Genomic DNA, 17730 nt, shown 5'->3' on the forward strand with positions numbered 1-17730 from the left:
TATGTAGTAGGGCCTATTCTATATTTGATGAAAGTGTCTGTAGTGGTTTTACTGTAAATTACTTTCCCACCTTTTTTTATCGAGCGCTCACCGGTGCGCTCCCCGGGACGCGAACCGGCAGCGTTACAGGAGTCCTCCATTTTGTGTATCGGTAGAATTGAGACACAAGATGGAGGACAAACAATGTTCGGAATGGGTAGAAGGGGGCACGGTAGACACTTTGTGACCCTCTAGGTTTTCTGAGGGGGGCTTAGGACGCTGATGTATGCAAAAATAAAAATAAAAAATTGGAAAATTTCGCGGGGGGAGCGCCCGGTACGCGCACCGGTAAGCGAACCGGGGAGCGTACTTTGGTGAAAAAAAAAAGTTAGAAAAAGATAAACGTTTTGAATGATCAGAGGTAGGGTAGCTCTGAAAAGAGCTATTGGGTTCTGTGGCTAATTTAGGTACCTACAAGTAGGTTCCAATGCACAGTTTTAAATAAAGGAGGAATATTCTATTCCCCTCATCAGAGAAGTGCACACCATCTCTTCTGTAGATGTCTTGAATGTTGTAACGCATTTTATTGTTGTACATTAAACCCATTCCATAGTCTCTCATGTAAGCAGAAACAGATTTATTCACATGTTTCCGTGCTTTCTCAAATTGTGGAAAAAATTGGTTGGATCACTTCCATTTCTGTCTTTGGCATATATTGGAATATACCAAGGCAGTTTGGGGAAAAAGTGCCATCAATTGATGAAAGGTGTCCTTTAAAAGCATTTCCAGACCAACCCCAGTCATAGTGCCCAAATCATTTCCACCACAGTGCACTATTAAGAGGTCAGGGTTTGGCAAATGCATAAAAAAATTATATTAAAAACATATAAAATATATTTTTCATTTAAAAGAATAATACATTTTACAGCTTTTGATATTTGCTATTAAAAAAAACATTGAAATTCACTGAAAAAACCATAGGTTATAGACCATATATAGTTAGGAATTAGCATTTACAAAACCTTGAAAATTCAATAAAAAAACCATAGGTTATAGACCATATATAGTTAGGGATTAGCATTTACAAAACCTTATTTTACTCACACAAAACCATTGAAATTCGCATATATAGTTAGTTGCACTAACTATATATCGCGCACCCGCAATCCACTGCTGATGATGTCACATATTACATCATTCATGACATGGTCAGTGACATCACTGATGACATCACTGATGACAACTCAAATGACATCACTGACAACATCACAGATGACATCATTCATGTGTTAATACGATGAACCTCTACAGACTCTGATATAACCTTAGATACACTCAGTGAAAACAGACACTCACAGATTGTCACTCATCCATGGAGTTACTCATACACCTAGACAGTCATGCAAAGAATCAATCACACCTCCATTTCCTCAACTATACAGTTATACACACCTTACTTATTGAAACATATTGTAACACATATTTACTCTCTTATACAATCACTGATACGAGTTTTCAATGATCCATGCAGCCACTCACACATTCACTGGCTCTTAAACACAGTCATTTATATATGTCAACTCTCACATTGATGAGTGACAATCTGTGAGTGTCTGTTTTCACTGAGTGTATCTAAGGTTATATCAGAGTCTGTAGAGGTTCATCGTATTAACACATGAATGATGTCATCTGTGATGTTGTCAGTGATGTCATTTGAGTTGTCATCAGATGTTGTCAGTGATGTCATTTGAGTTGTCATCACTGATGTCATCAGTGATGTCACTGACCATGTCATGAATGATGTAATATGTGACATCATCAGCAGTGGATTGGGGGTGCGCGATATATAGTTAGTGCAACTAACTATATATGCGAATTTCAATGGTTTTGTGTGAGTAAAATAAGGTTTTGTAAATGCTAATCCCTAACTATATATGGTCTATAACCTATGTTTTTTTAATTGAATATATATATATATATATATATATATATATATATATATATATATATATATATATATATATATATATATATATATATATATATATATATATATATATATATATATATATGTATGTATATTACCTACTGGCGATAGCCAGTAGGTATATATAGTTAGGACCTACTTACCATAGGAAATGCCGAACATTCTATTGGGAATAACTTTGGCGCCGATTGAGGGATCTGATTGTAGTTTTCCTCAAACTTGCCTCGCTGCGCTCTGCTCCTTCCCTGAAAGTTTCGGGGGGATTCGTCAAGCAGGGGCCGAGATAAAGGGGGGGTCCCAAAACGTGTTTTCCCCATGTTAATTTCCATAGGGACATTCTGACAAGGCTACAGGTCGAACGGCTGAACGGAATTACACCAAACTTGGCAAAATGGTAGACCCTGGTATGGCGTAGTGCCTTTTGTATGTTTGGTGTAAATCCGTCCAGTAGTTTTGAGAAAATTGAATGTGAAAATGAGTCCAATGCAATTTTGCATTGGACCTTTAGACACAGCTACTGCCCGAACGGCTGAATGGAATTACTGCAAACTTGGCAAAATTGTAAAGACTGATATGCAATAATTTATTTTGCATATTTGGTAAAAATCCCTCCAGTAATTGTTGAGAAAATCGACTTTTTTCAAATGATTCATCTATAGGCGGGACACAGTGCACGCTCGTGCGCGCACCGTCCTTGCACCGTCCTTGCACGTGCACGGACCTTAGCGTGCGCACTTGGAATTCTGATTGGCTGTTGGACGTCTGTCAACATTCCAAAACAGAAATTGTTGGCAGCCATCATGTGCCTCGGTAGACTGAGGCACAGGAAAGCAGAAAAACAAACATGTAGAACTCAAAAAGGGGGCAGGGTAGAAGTTTCCTGACCCCCTAGGCCTGCTCAGGGGGTCCCACAAGGCACCCCCAGGCCCCAAATGTTTGTTTTTTTTTTTCGAAAAATCGCGGGGGTACGAGCAATGTGCGTGCACAGTACGAGTACCGTACGAGTACCGTACGCGCACCGTGCGAGCACCCCGTGATTTTTCGAAAAAGAAAAATTTGTTTTTGGGCCTGGGGGGGGACTTGTGGGACCCCCTGAGCAGGCCTAGGGGGTCAGGGTGCTTCTACCCTGCCCCCTTTGCGTGTTTTGCACCTTTGTTTCACTGCTTTCCTGTGCCTTGGTTCTACCGAGGCACAAGATGGCTGCCAACACTTCCTGGTTTGGAGTGTTGACAGACAGTGGCAGCCAATCAGCATGCATTTCACAGGAAAGCAGCATGCTCATTGGCTGTCAACACTTCTAACCAGGAAGTGTTGGCATTCATCTTGTGCTAGGTGGACCGAGGCACAAAAGAAGCAGAGCTCACAGCCCACACAGCTCTCACAGCCCACACAGCTCTCACAGTCCACACAGCTCTCACAGCCCACACAGCTCTCATAGCTCTCACAGCTCAAACAGCCCACACAGCCCTCACAGCCCACACAGCTCTCACAGCTCTCACAGCCCACACCCTCACAGCCCAAACAGCTCTCACAGCCCACACAGCTCTCACAGCCCACACAGCTCTCACAGTCCACACAGCTCTCACAGCCCACACAGCCCTCACAGCCCACACAGCCCTCATAGCCCACACAGCCCACATAGCTCTAACAGCCCACACAGCTCTCACAGCCCACACAGCCCTCACAGCCCACACAGATCACATCCCACACAGCTCTCACAGCTCTCACAGCCCACACAGCTCTCACAGCACACTTAGCTCTCACAGCCCACACATCTCTCAAAGCCCACATAGCTCTCACAGCCCTCACAGCCCACACAGCCCTCACAGCCCACACAGCTATCACAGCCCAGCCAGCTCTCACAGCCCACACAGCCCACACAGCTTTCACAGCCCACACAGCTCTCACAGCTCTCAGAGCACGCACAGCCCACACTCTCACAGCCCAAACAGCTCTCACAACCTACACAGCTCTCACAGCCCACACAGCTCTCACAGCCCACACAGCTCTCACAGCCCACACAGCCCACACAGCTCTGGCAAAGATAATACCAGCAGCAAACAAGCACTGGCAAAGACAATAACGGCAGCAAACAAACACTGACAAAGACAATAACGGCAGAAAAAAAACACTGGCAAAGACAATAACGGCAGCAAAGAAACACAGGCAAAGGCAATACCAGCAGCGAACAAACACTGGCAAAGATAATACAATCAGGGGGGCAGGGGCACGAAAAATGGCAAAATCAGGGGAAAGAAGGCCTGACAAACGGCACAATCAGGGGGCAGAAGGCAAGAAAAAACGGCACAATTAGTGGCAGAAGGCAAGAAATACGGCAGAATCAGGGAGCAGAAGGCAAAAAATATGGCACAATCAGGGTGCAGAAGGCAAGAAATATGGCACAATCAGGGGGGCAGAAGCCAAGAAATACGGCACAATCAGGGGGGCAGAAGGCAAGAAATACGGCACAATCAGAGAGCATCTTGCTCCGGTCCAAAAATTGGATCTCTAGGGCTGCTCAGGTTGTCCCACAAGGATATTAACATATTTAAATGTTATCCGCTAATAGAATTAGCATTTGAAAAAACCTTGCAAATTCACTGAAAAAAACATAGGTTTCAGGCCTTATTTAGTTAGGAATTAGCATTTAAAAAACCTTGCAAATTCACTGAAAAAACCATAGGTTTCAGGTCATATATAGTTAGGAATTAGCATTTAAAAAACCTTGCAAATTCACTTAAAAAACCATAGGTTTCAGGTCATATATAGTTAGGTATTAGTATTTAAAAAAAACGTGCAAATTCACTGAAAAAAACATAGGTTTCAGGCCTCATATAATTAGGAATTAGCATTTAAAAAACATTGAAATTGCTCCTATATAGTTAGTTGTACTAACTATATTTTGCGCACCCTCAATCCACTGCTGATGATGTCACATATTACATCATTCATGACATGGTCAGTGACATCACTGATGACATCACTGATGACATCTCAAATGACATCACTGATGACATCTCATTTGACATCACTGATCACATCACTGATGATATCATTCATGTGATAATACGATGCACGTCTTTACACTCTAATATAACCTTTGATACACCCAGTGTTAAATACAGACTACCATTCTTGAAACCATTGACACGCCAATACCAGTTACTACATACTCAAACACTGATTCCTAGGTCTATAGACACATCCACTCATTTACCCATAGAATCACTCATACATACAGTCACTCACCAATACAACACTATCATCTGCACTCAAACACCTATACAGACACTCACACACTCCACTCATCCATGGAGTTACTCACACACCTAGTCAGTCATGCAAAGAATCAATCACACTTCCATTTCCTCAACTATACAGTTATACACACAACACCTTACTTATTCAAACATATACTAACACATACTTACTCTCTTATACAATCACTGATACAAGTACACAATGATCCATACAGCCACTCACACAATCACTGGCTCTCATGTATAGTCATTTATATATGGCAACTCTCACATGCACTGTGTTTTACAAATGTATTTACTTGGACATGTAGCACTACGATATCCATTCACTCACCAACACACCCATGCACACAGTCAACCGCCCATACAGCTGTTTCCACATGCACTCTTGAACCCATACACCTAGTGAATCAACTGCTCCCACATCTATGCACAGACTCACACACCTCCCAGCCACCCACACACACTCACTCTCCCAAACAAATACTTGGACATCCAATCAATAACCCATATAGCTACTCATATAGCTACTGATCAACACATGCAGCAGCTTACACAACAACAGACATACTGATGCACACATTCAGACAGTTGAGTCACTAACCCATGCATTCAGTAAGACACATTTAATCACTCACTCATACAGTCAGTCACGCACCTACTAAATCCTTCATCCAGACACTTATACAACCACTCATTCTTCATTATGTAAAACATATTTAAACTTTACAGAAACATATAGTCACTGGATGATGTCATCAGTGATGTCATCAGTGATGTCACTGACCATGTCATGAATTATGTAATATGTGACATCATCAGCAGTGGATTGCGGGTGCGCGAAATATAGTTAGTACAACTAACTATATAGGAGCAATTTCAATGTTTTTTTAAATGCTAATTCCTAACTATATATGGCCTGAAACCTATGGTTTTTTCAGTGAATATATATATATATATATATATATATATATATATATATATATATATATATATATATATATATATATATACATATATATATATACATATATATATATATATATATATACATATATATATATATATATGTATATATATATATATATATATATATATATATATATATATTCACTGAAAAAACCATAGGTTATAGACCATATATAGTTAGGGATTAGCATTTAAAAAACCTTATTTTACTCGCACAAAACCATTGAAATTCCATATATAGTTAGATGCACTAACTATATATCGCGGACCCGCAATCCACTGCTAATGATGTCACATATTACATCATTCATGACATGGTCAGTGACATCACTGATGACATCACTGATGACATCTCAAATGACATCACTGATGACATCTCAAATGACATCACTGATGACATCACTGATGACAACACCCAGTGACTGTATGTTTCTGTAAAGTTAAAATATGTCTTACATATTGAAGAATGAGTGGATGTATAAGTGTCTGGATGAAGGATTTAGTAGGTGCATGACTGACTGTATGAGAGAATGATTAAATGTGTCTCACTGAGTGCATGGGTTAGTGATTAAAGTGTCTTAATTTGGCAATCATTATTTATGTTCTTCTGTAAACTGCTGCATGTTTAAATCAGTAGCTATATCAGTAACTATATGGGTTATTGAATGGTTGCCCAAGTATTTGTATGGGAGACTGAGTATGTGTGTGGGTGGCTGGGAGGTGTATAACCCTGTGCATAGATGTGTGAGCAGTTGATTCCCTAGGTGTATGGGTTCAAAAGTGCATGTAGAAACAGCTGTATGGACAGTTGACTGTGTGCATGAGTATATTGGTGAGTGAATGGATATCTCAGTTCTACATGTCAAAGTAAGTACATATGTAAAACACACTCCATGTGAGAGTTGACATATATAAATAACTGAACATAAGAGCCAGTGAATGTGAGAGTGGCTGTATGAATCATTGTGAACTTGTATCAAGGATTGTATAAGACAGTAAATATGTGTTAGTATATGTTTGAATAAGTAAGGTGTGTATAACTGTATAGTTGAGGAAATGGAGGTGTGATTGATTCTTTGCATGACTGACTAGGTGTGTGGGTAACTCCATGGATGTGTGACAGTCTGTGAGTGCCTGTTTACACTGAGTGTATCTAAGGTTATATTAGAGTCTGAAGATGTATTATCACATAAATGATATCATCAGTGATGTAATCAGTAATGTCAAATGAGATGTCAGTGATGTCATCAGTGATGTCATTTGAGATGTCATCAGTGATGTCATTTGAGATGTCATCAGTGATGTCATCAGTGATGTCACTGACCATGTCATGAATGATGTAATATGTGACATCATTAGCAGTGGATTGCGGGTCCGCGATATATAGTTAGTGCATCTAACTATATATGGAATTTCAAAGGTTTTGTGCGAGTAAAATAAGGTTTTTTAAATGCTAATCCCTAACTATATATGGTCTATAACCTATGGTTTTTTCAGTGAATTTTCAAGGTTTTGTAAATGCAAATTCCTAACTATATATGGTCTATAACCTATGGTTTTTTCTGTGAATTTCATTGGTTTTTTAAAAGCTAATATCTATAGCTGTAAAATATATTCTTTATTAAGTGACGTATCACGTAGCCCGTGAGACGCCTCATGATACATCGCATAACCGTGACGTATCGTCTCTGCAGCGCAAACCAAACCCAAAACGTAAGCGCGCCAGAACACGCTTAAAGATATATATATATTTTTTTAACCTTAATTAGACAAAATCCACACGTGCACATATCACAAACGTTCAAAAAACACAATATGTCGGACTCCCGTTACGCTGCCGGTTAGCTGCCCGGTTAACGTACCAGGAAGCACCTTTACCGCGAAAAATCGCAAATTTTTTTCACCCCCCAGGGAACTTTAATAGCCCCCTCATCAATCCTAGGGGTTCAGGAGGGGTTTGCCTTACCCCTTTCATTCATTTACACCTTTTTTTTTTTCCACCTCTTGTCTCTCGATCCCACAGAGAGACAAGATGGCGGCCGCTCCAGACTGTTTACAATGATAACAGCCAATCAGCTTCTCCTCAGACTCCCGTTACACTGCCGGTTAGCTGTCCGGTTAGCTGCCCGGTTCGCGTACCAAGACGCGTCTCTACGGCGAAAAAATCGGAATTTTTTTTTTTTGGGCCCAGCGTAGCTCTATAATATCCCCTCATCAATCCTAGGGGGTCAGAAGGGGTCTACCTTGCCCTTTTCCTTCATTTTCCCCTTTGTTTTGGCCTCCTCTTGTCTCTCGATCCTACCGAGAGACAAGATGGCGGCCGCTCCGGACTGTTTACAATGTTGACAGCCAATCAGCTACTCGTCAGACTCCCGTTACACTGCCGGTTAGCTTCCCGGTTAGCTGCCCAGTTAGCTGCCCGGTTCGCGTACCAAGACGCGTCTCTACGGCGAAAAAATGGGATTTTTTTTTTTTTTTTTTTGGGCCCAGCGTGGCTCTATAATATCCCCTCATCAATCCTAGGGGGTCAGAAGGGGTCTACCTTGCCCCCTTTCCTTCATTTCCCCCTTTGTTTTGGCCTCCTCTTGTCTCTCGATCCTACCGAGAGACAAGATGGCGGCCGCACCGGACTGTTTAGAATGTTGACAGACACCGGAGAGCCAATCAGCTTCGCTTCGCAAAGTTCCGATAAGCGAAAAGTACGCGAACCGGAGCGCTGCCCGGAGCGCTGTTACAGATATATATCTTGTTTTAAACGTTAATTTCTCAAAATTCACTGAAGCACATATATTGAGACCTAGCAAAGGCACATCGGGCTAACAGTCCCTACAATTTTGCCAAGTTTGGTGGAAATCCATTCAGCCGTTCGGGCTAAAAGTGAGTCCAACCGCCCTATGGAAATTAACATGGGAAAAACGCGTTTTGGGACCCCCCTTTTTTCTCGGCCCCCCCTTGACGAACCCCCCCCAAATTTCCAGGAGCTGCTCAGACACAAAATGTGCCATTTTCCTGAAAATTTCAGCCGATTCCGTCCACAAACGCCAAAGTTATTAGACATAGAATTTTCAGAAATCCCATAGGGAAAAAATCCTAACTATATATACCTACTGGCGACCGCCAGTAGGTAATATATATATATATATATATATATATATATATATATATATATATATATATATATATATATATATATATATATATATATATATATATATATATATCCAACAGCCCTCTCTTCAAAAGAAAGAAATGAGCCTCTACTCCTCCCGGTTTGAAAAGCTTTTATTATTCAAAACGGCAAGTTCTTTTCCCAATGCATTTCGGTCATCTCTATGACCTTCGTCGGGGTGAGGCTCCGCAGCTGCAAGGTACAAAACAATAACACCACACGATAATTGCCTTAAGTACTCCGTACTCTTTGGGCATGCTGGGTCATGTAGTGCGCTGTTACCTTTTAGAATCCTCCAGTGGATGCTGCGCTTGATTTTCATGCCTCATGTAACATTCCGGAAAGCACAGGTAATGTCCTTTTCACATTCACCCGGGACCCTAACCAAAGTCCAGTCTTTGGCGCCACCAATCACCCTGCGTGTCTCCACTTCCACAAATTCGGTCCGTTTTCGGGTGAATAATGGCGCTCTTTATGGGCGGTGCGTGTCTCTGGGGCTGGACCTAGCCACCTAAAATATCCAACAGCCCTCTCTTCAAAAGAAAGGAATGAGCCGCTACTCCTCCCGGTTTGTTAAGCTTTTATTATTCAAAACGGCAAGTTCTTTTCCCAATGCATTTCGGTCATCTCTATGACCTTCGTCGGGGGTGAGGCTCCGCAGCTGCAAGGTACAAACAGTAACACCACACGATAATTGCCTTAAGTACTCCGTACTCTTTGGGCATGCTGGGTCATGTAGTGCGCTGTTACCTTTTAGAATCCTCCAGTGGATGCTGAGCTTGATTTTCATGCCTCATGTAACATTCCGGAAACCACAGGTAATGTCCTTTTCACATTCACCCGGGACCCTAACCAAAGTCCAGTCTTTGGCGGCACCCATCACCCTGCGTGTCTCCACTTCCACAAATTCGGTCCGTTTTCGGGTGATTAATGGCGCTCTTTATGGGCGGTGCATGTCTCTGGGGCTGGACCTAGCCACCTAAAATTTCCAACAGCCCTCTCTTCAAAAGAAAGGAATGAGCCGCTACTCCTCCCTGTTTGTAAAGCTTTTATTATTCAAAACGGCAAGTTCTTTTCCCAATGCATTTCGGTCATCTCTATGACCTTCGTCGGGGTGAGGCTCCGCAGCTGCAAGGTACAAAACAGTAACACCACACGATAATTGCCTTAAGTACTCCGTACTCTTTGGGCATGCTGGGTCATGTAGTGCGCTGCTACCTTTTAGAATCCTCCAGTGGATGCTGCGCTTGATTTTCATGCCTCATGTAACATTCCAGAAACCACAGGTAATGTCCTTTTCACATTCACCCGGGACCCTAACCAAAGTCCAGTCGTTGGCGGCACCAATCACCCTGCGTGTCTCCACTTCCACAAACTCGGTCCGTTTTCGGGTGATTAATGGCGCTCTTTACAGGTGGTGCATGTCTCTAGGGCTGGACCTAGCCACCTAAAATATCCAACAGCCCTCTCTTCAAAAGAAAGGAATGAGCCGCTACTCCGCTCGGTTTGTAAAGCTTTTATTATTGAAAACGGCAAGTTCTTTTCCCAATGTATTTCGGTCATCTCTATGACCTTCGTCGGGGGTGAGGCTCCGCAGCTGCAAGGTACAAAACAGTAACACCACACGATAATTGCCTTAAGTACTCCGTACTCTTTGGGCATGCTGGGTCATGTAGTGCGCTGTTACCTTTTAGAATCCTCCAGTGGATGCTGTGCTTGATTTTCATGCCTCATGTAACATTCCGGAAACCACAGGTAATGTCCTTTTCACATTCACCCGGGACCCTAACCAAAGTCCAGTCTTTGGCAGCACCAATCACCCTGCGTGTCTCCACTTCCACATATTCGGTCCGTTTTCGGGTGATTAATGGCGCTCTTTATGGGCGGTGCGTGTCTCTGGGGCTGGACCTAGCCACCTAAAATATCCAACAGCCCTCTCTTCAAAAGAAAGGAATGAGCCCTACTCCTCCCGGTTTGTAAAGCTTTTATTATTCAAAACGGCAAGTTCTTTTCCCAATGCATTTCGGTCACCTCAGTTGAAGGTATGAAAAGTTACAGCCGAAAATAAGAAAGGTGCAGCAGAGCAAAGGGACGTGAGCAGACACAGGTCTGTTCATTACAGATTTTCAAATGCTCTGAAACACTGCGTGAACTTTGCAGCAAGATAATTTTGGGCCAGTTACGGTGCACGTGGAAACTGAATACAAAACGAGTGTACAGTCTGCAATTCGCCTGAAATAATGAACTATTTGGAAAATGTAATTGCTGACTTTCTCGCAACATGAAAAGACTTACACAGTGCATTGTGGACATTGAAGTACTCCAGGACTGCAAAGTGACGTTGCAGTCTTGGTTAAAGGGCGCAGCATCAAGGCCACGCCCGCAAATTATCCAGAGGCTCACCTGTGATCAAGGCTTCATTAGCTGAAACGCGTAAGGAACCTATCTGCTGCCATGCTGGTGTATTCGCAATAAAGCTCCTGTTTTCCAAGTCTGGTGCACGGCGCTCTTCTTTTGGTCTCAAAGGGAGGATGTGTTGTGGATGTTAAGCGAGGAACTCCGGTCCCCGCGTGCCGGTGCCACCCTGTAAGAGGTCGAGGGCTCAAGATCGGAGAAAGTGAGGTGGATATATATATATATATATATATATATTCACTGAAAAAACCATTGGTTTCACACCAGTTATAGTTGGGAATTAGCATTTAAAAAACCTATTAAATTCACTGAAAAAACCATAGGTTTCACACCAGTTATAGTTAGCTGGAAATTTTACTGACATAAAACCATTGAAATTCCCACGTTATAGTTAGTTGGACTCACTATAACTTGCGCGCCTGCAATGCACTGCTGATGACGTCACATATTACATCACTCATGACATGGTCAGTGACATCAATCATGACATCACTGATGACACCATCCAGTGAATGTGTGTCTTTCTGAAAAATAAATATTAGTGAGCAATGTTTAAATTTTTAAATATATGTATTAGTGTTTCACTTTGTGTATAAGTGGCTGCATGGGTTGATGAGTAGCTACATGTGTATGCACATGGGATATTAGATGTTTTTCTTAGTATCAGTATGAGTGTCTATATGGTTTGGTGGGGGTATTACTTAGCACATAGATGCATGATTGACTGACTCTCTGTTTGTATGTGTTTTGAAGATAGCATATGTGCTGGACTGTATGAGTGAATGAGTGTGTATATGTGTGTGTTACTGAGTGAATGACTGTCTCACTAGTGTCTTTATCAGTAACTACATATGTTTTAATCTAGTATATGTGAATATTGATGTATATAAGTGAGTATATGTGAGAGTAAGAGATTGTAAGAGTTCCTGTTTAAATAAGTATGTGTTTCTATAAGGGATTGTTTAAGGGAATAAATATGTTTAAATTTCAATTGAAGTAAGGTGGTAGTGTGTGTATAGCTCTATATGCAAATAAACGGATGTTCAATTGTTTATTTGCATGTGTGAGTATGTGTGTGAGTAACTTTTGGATGACTGTCGGTGTGTAACAGGATGTATAGGTGTATCACTACATATGATGAGTGAGTATATATGTATGAGTGAGTATATTGAACTGTTTGTGAATGAGTAGATGTGTAAATAGATGGTGGAATTACTGAATTGGTTGTTGAAACTGATATGGTTATCTCCATTTTTTTTATAAATGTTAGTTTCTATTTTTAAATATGTATTTCAAGGGTTACATTACAGTGAAAGGAGGTCTGCCACTCTGTCACAAGGATGGTGTCATCAGTGATGTCATGAGTGATGTCACTGACCATGTCATGAGTGATGTAATATGTGACGTCATCAGCAGTGCATTGCAGGCGCGCAAGTTATAGTGAGTCCAACTAACTATAACGTGGGAATTTCAATGGTTTTATGTCAGTAAAATTTCCAGCTAACTCTAACTGGTCTGAAACCTATGGTTTTTTTAGTGAATTTAATAGGTTTTTTAAATGCTAATTCCTAACTATAACTGGTGTGAAACCTATGGTTTTTTCAGTGAATTTCAAAGGTTTTTTAAATGTTAATTCCTAACTAGAAGTCTCAGTTTGTAAGTAAGACTGTTAGCGCTCTAGTTGTTCTTTAGAACACTCTGTGACATTCTGTCATTGGGCTATATTTGGGCTACATCTGGCTGATATTTGGGGAACATTTGTTTTTTTTTTGTCTCTGGTGGCCATCTTTGGGCTACATTGGGCTACATTGGGCGACATTTGGGCTCTAACATATATATAGCCCAATGTAGCCCAATATATATTTTTTCACAGTTAATTTTCGTAAAAACCACTTGAGCATATATCTTGAGACATAGCAAAAGCACATCGGGCTACCAGTCCCTACAATTTTGCCAATGTATTTTTTTTTATATTGTTTTTTTTTTTTTTTGCCTTGGAGCGCTCCCGGTGCGCGCCCCGGTGAGCGCCCCAGAAAGCGTAGTTTTATGAAGCGCCCCGGGGAGCGTCCCGTAAGCGCCAATATCGCGAACGAAAACATGATCGTGACGTATCGCGTAGCTGCGACCGCGTGATATGCACGGCGTAAACGCACCCGGAAGCACTCGAACAAATACGATTGCGCAACGTAGGCGTCCGACGCACTTACGCGACGCCCCCGGGGCGCGTAGCGTAAGCGCGTCGGGTCATGTGACCTGAAAATAACACTTTTTATTGGTTCATAACAGTTTTGGTTTCATAATGATGAAGCCCCTGGTCATGTGACCTGAAAATAACACTTTTCATTGGTTCAATACATTTTTTTTCAAAAGGATGAAAGACCCCACCTTTTTTCCTTATTCTGACTTTGTCCTTTGACTTAGGAAGACCTGTTTGTACCTCTCTGTACCTTTTTGATCTTTATAATGCCTTCAGTAGCAGCAGCAGCTGGTGCATCTGCACCACCACCACCACAACCACCAAGAGGACCACCACAAGATATTATTGGTGGTCAACAAGAGAAGGAAGAGGAGGAGGAGGAGGAAGAAGGGAGAAGATGGCTTGATGAACAAAATACCCCATACCAGCCAAGACCACACATTATATGGGAGTTTTTTCCATCCCACAGGGGAAGAAAAAAGTAAATGCAGCCAAGGTGACTTGCAAAATCTGTGGCGTGGAACTTTCCAGGGGAAACCCAAATAAGAAATATTAATTTGGAAACAACACGATGATACGCCACATGCAGTGCAAGCATCCAATAAATTATTCTGCTGCAGAGATGAGAAAACTGGCCAGTAACCCTCCCCAATCCACAAGCACCACCTCAAAAAGGAAGCAACCCACTCCGTCAGCACCAGAGGAAAGTGAAACGATGCCGTGCATTCAACCGCGATTTGCAGATTTCCGAATTATCTGTAAATGTTGTGGGAAGACCATTTCCTACGGAGAACAGAGCGTAAAGCTCATCGTCCTTGCTGGGGACAACCACAAATGCCCCAATAAACCCTAATTATTTCTTTTCTTTTTTTTTTTGCTCCAGTTGAGCCATTTTCAATTTCCTGTTTTTTCGTTTCTCCCCATGAAAAATACAAAAAAAATATAAAACTGTTCAGAAAACCCCAAAAAAGTACAAAATGTTAAAAAAAAACAACAAAAAAATATAAAACAACAAAAAGAAGAAAAAAAAGGTTCTTTTTAGAACTACCTCCAATTTATAAAAAAATCTACATTTTTAAAAAACTCTATTATTCATTTTTCTCCATGGGACGCTCCCCGGTGCGCGTACCGGGCGCTCCCCCCGTGCAAATCAAAAAAGAAATTTTTTTTTTGCCCCGCTGGGCCCTTTTATGGCCCCCACATCAAACCTAGGGGATCGGGGGGTCTATCCCTGCCCCCTTATGGCCATTTACCCCTTTGATTTTTCCACCTCTTATGTCTCAATTTTACCGAGACACAAGATGGCGGCCGCTCCGGACTGTTTCGAATGTTTACAGACACCCGAGAGTCAATCAGCTTTCTGTGCGCAAGTCGCGTGGCGCGCCCGGAGCGCTCCCCAGAGCGCGTACCGGGGCGCTGCCATAGATATATATATATTTTTTTTAACCTAATTCACTCAAAATCCACTGGAGCACATATCTTGAGACATAGCAAAGGCACATCGGGCTACCAGTCCCTACAATTTTGCCAAGTTTCGTGGAAATCCATTCAGCCGTTCGGGCTAAAAGTGAAACCGACCGCCCTATGGAAATTAACATTGGGAAAACACGTTTTGGGACCCCCCTTTTTATCTCGGCCCCCACTTGACGAATCCCCCCCAAACTTTCAGGGAAGGAGCGGAGCATAGCGGGCCATTTCTTGGAGAAATTCGCAAAGATTCGTCCACCGGCGCCAAAGTTATTCCCAATAGAATGTTGCGGATTTCCTATGGAAAGTAGTTCCTAACTATAACTACCTACTGGCGACCGCCAGTAGGTTATATATATATATATATATATATATATATATATATATATATATATATATATATATATTAGTCTGGAGTTGAGGTTTTGTCTTGAAAAGTCAGACGCAGATTTACAAGCTCCTTGCGCCACTTTGCCCATGTTAAAAGTGACACAAAAGTGGCGCAATAAGCTTGTAGATCTGTTTCTCAGACTGTTGTCACTGCTCGGAGGTAATTATACATTTCTACCCAGTCAAGCTGCTGCACACTATCCACTCTCTCCTTTCTCAAATTTGTTGTTGTTGTTTCGGAAACAAAAATATTTGCTCACCTAGTGCCATTGGCGTGATTGAAAGAGGGTGCTCTACGTGTCAGAGAAGCCTTCAGTGTAACCAAGATAGTACACCACTTCAACTCAGATAGGGTTTTATACAGCTGACTGGAGATAGCAGCGTCCAAAACTTAAAAAAAGAAAGTGAAACAATGTGAGAGAGTAAGAAAGAGAAAGAGAGAAAAAATTACATTCAAATGTGGGAGAGATACATACGGCAGGGGGGTGGTGCCTGAAGCCAGGGGCACAACCACAGTCAAAAATATGGGGGGGGCTAGAAAAAAAATTCGGGGGGCTTAACTTCAAGCAAAAAGAAGAGTGGAGCTGCAGGGGCTGTAAGCGGGGGGGGATATCAAAGCCTCATTAACAAGGAAAATGTCCTTAAAAGACCTGTGAAGTACTCAGGTGCGACTGTGTGTGGGCCCAGGAAGCTATCTCATCCTAGCTGAAGTCCCGTTAGCCCAGTGTGTGTTTTGCGCGCCTGCTGCATACTACACATTTTCTCCTTTCACAGGTAACTTGTCGTTCTTTCAGAAACAAGATTCTTTGCTCACTTTTTGCCATTGCCGTCGTCCTTGTTACATATTCCATCCTGAAGGTATACATCTAAAAGATATTAAAAGAAAGATGTTATGATTGGTAATTGTTACTATATTATTTTGGAGTTAGATAACATTGCGCTTTTATACACGGTCCTTCTCACATTTCTACGAACAGCGATTATAAAAACGTTCCTGCTATTGGGAAAAAATGTATACATGCCAATTAATACACTATATAGAAGTGCGTTCGTCTGAAATGCTAAGTTGCGTTTTTGTATCTAGTCTGCTACAACCCTTGACTCCGTCTGATGCATACTCAAGCCTCACTGCTCACCTTTTCGTGGAAAAGACACCTTCTTCATGATGCAGTTTCGATCTCCAACAAAGAAGTCTCATATATGGTGCAGAGTCTTGATATCTCTATGGCTAATGACATACTCCTGCTCCCATCATCATCGCAGGTTCTTCACCCGCTCAGTGCTTCGGGCACCACTAACTCAGTGACCAAAGAGGCATGCATGTAATAGTAGGCCCCTTGTTCGGTACTTTGGGAACAACTCTAAAATTGCGTACAACACGTGCACTCTGTCTTTTTTATACATAGGGTCACGCGTGTAGTGACAAATGCGCTGGATGGGTGTGGTGTGGTTGTATACCAGCCATGAGAGAGTGTGTGTGTCGATCTGACAACTAGACCTGCAACTAAGAAATCACTACAATGGAAATCTGGGCCTTGAACTATTGTTGTGTTTTCCTGGTAGCGTAAGCACAGTAGGCTGTACTAATGTATTCAGTCTCGATTAATTTACCACCTCCCCCAGGGACTTTTAAATGTAGGGAGAGGGGTCAATAATTGTGTTGACTTTTCTCCTTTAGCGTGCAGTACTATATTGTTTTATAAAATGTGTAACTCTTCAAACCATCCTTGCTCTTAAGACGTATGGCAGCGATTTCCTTAATTGCTTTTAAAAGTAATATACGCTTATTTAAAGTTTTTAAAAACTATTTTCATGATTAACCCAGATAATGTCTTCCCTTATTATGTACATTAAATACATAAATATATGTTTTTGAACAATTAGAAACTTTCGCGCC

Source organism: Lissotriton vulgaris, chromosome 4_1, assembly GCF_964263255.1.
Source record: "Lissotriton vulgaris chromosome 4_1, aLisVul1.2, whole genome shotgun sequence".
Lineage (NCBI taxonomy): Eukaryota > Metazoa > Chordata > Amphibia > Caudata > Salamandridae > Lissotriton > Lissotriton vulgaris.